At 42.4% G+C, this 1,845-nt stretch overlaps 1 protein-coding gene across 1 annotated transcript in view; it reads right to left on the minus strand.

Moving 5' to 3' along the window:
- Nucleotides 1–1,845, minus strand: part of TAF1 (TATA-box binding protein associated factor 1) — a 119,365-nt gene that overhangs the window by 3,110 nt on the left and 114,410 nt on the right. The window lies entirely within an intron of this gene.

A 1,845-nucleotide genomic window follows, 5' to 3' on the forward strand; every position in this document is an offset into this window, starting at 1 on the left:
CTATAGTCCCAGCTACTCGGGAGGCTGAGGCAAGAGAATCACCTAAGTCTAAGAGCTGGAGGTTGCTGTGAGCTGTGACACTACGGCATTCTACCAAGGGGGATAAAGTGAGACTGTCTCTAAAACAAAATAATAATAAAAATAAATCTGATCATACTACTGCATTTACTGCCTGCCCCAAACTTTCAGGCCCTTTGTAATTAGTCCTAACCTACCTCCTTAAATTGTTTCTATCACGTGGATCACAGATTTTTTTTTTTTTGAGACTCTCACTATGGTGCCCTTGGTGGAATGCTATGGCATCACCGCTTACAGCAACCTCAAATTCCTGGGCTTAAATAATTCTCTTGCCTCAGCCTCCCATGTAGCTGGGACTATAGGTGCCTGCCACAACGCCTGGCTATTTTTTGGCTGCAGTTGGCCCAGACTGGATATGAACCTGCCAGCTCTGGTGTATGTGACTGGGACCCTAGCTGCTGGGCTACAGGCACTGAAACTGGATCTTAGATTTTTTTTACATGGATCAATCAAAAAAGCTCCAGTCACAATGAGCTACTTGTGTTTTCTATAACTCTTTTATGCCTCTGTGTTTTCACACATGCTGTTCCTGGTCTCTGCTATTTTCCCTTTGCTTTCTTTTATTTTTTATTTTTTGAGAGGGAAGGGAGAGAGGAGAGAAGGAGGGGGAGAGGAGCAGGAGGGGAGAGAGGAGACAGAGAGGGTGGAAAGAAGGAGGAGGGAGAGAGTATCAATCTGTGGCCTGCTTTCTTCTTCATTCTAGCTACTTACTATTCAGATTTGGGTCAGTTTCCTTCTCTGAACAGCTCTCCTCCCCTACCTCTACCCAAGTTTCAGAAAAACCCTGTGGTTGCCTATCAAAACACTTTTCGCCTTTTTTTTTTTTTGGAGACAGTCTCACTTTGTTGCCCTCAATAGAGTGCCACGGCATCATAGCTCACAGCAACCGCAAACTCTTGGGCTCAAGAGATTCTCTTGCCTCAGCCTCCCAAGTAGCTGGGACTATAGGCACCCACCACAACGCCGGCTATTTTTAGAGATGAGGTCTCACTCTGGCTCAGGCTGATCTTGAACCTGTGAGCTCAGGCAATCCACCCACCTTGGCCTCTCAAGTGCTAGGATTATAGGCCTGAGCCTCCACAGCCATTCTCAAAACACATTTCATGTTACACTGTGATTGTCTATTTAATTGTTTTAGGTTACCTGCTAGACTGAACTCCCTGAAGGGGGGCACATCATTAGTTTTTGTACTTATAATAAATATTTGCTGAATGAGTAAATCCTAACTGCCTGCTAACTAGATGTATCATATGTACATTAAGTCCAACATGTCTAAAAGCCAAATCTATTTTTCCTTTTCCTACCCTATTTAATACCTGACCTGTTCTTTCTCTTTCCTATCTTAATGACATACTCATTTATTACTTATCTGGCCTCCTTACTTCCTAAATCCAATTGATTCACCTGCTAAATAGCTCTTGAGTATGTTCCTTTATTTTCCCTTAGCTCCTGACAGATCCCAGTTGATATCCTCATCATCTGTCCCATATTGCCCTAGGAGCAATTTTCATATACAAATTTGATGTTACTTCCCTTTCCTTAAACTAATGATTCCTACACCCAGGATTTGTACTAACTATAAGATAAAATCCAAATGCTCTAACATGCCATTTAAGTTCTTCTTCAATATAATCCTTTTCTACTCTGGAGCCTCAACTCCCAACAATCTCTTTTTGCTCTGGAATATACTTTGTGCTATTTTTCTTTTTTTTTTTTTTTTTTTTGAGACAGAGCCTCAAGCTGTCCCCCTGGGCAGAGTGCCATGGC

Source organism: Otolemur garnettii, unplaced genomic scaffold, assembly GCF_000181295.1.
Source record: "Otolemur garnettii isolate 467f Iridium unplaced genomic scaffold, OtoGar3 scaffold00219, whole genome shotgun sequence".
In the NCBI taxonomy this organism is placed as follows: domain Eukaryota; kingdom Metazoa; phylum Chordata; class Mammalia; order Primates; family Galagidae; genus Otolemur; species Otolemur garnettii.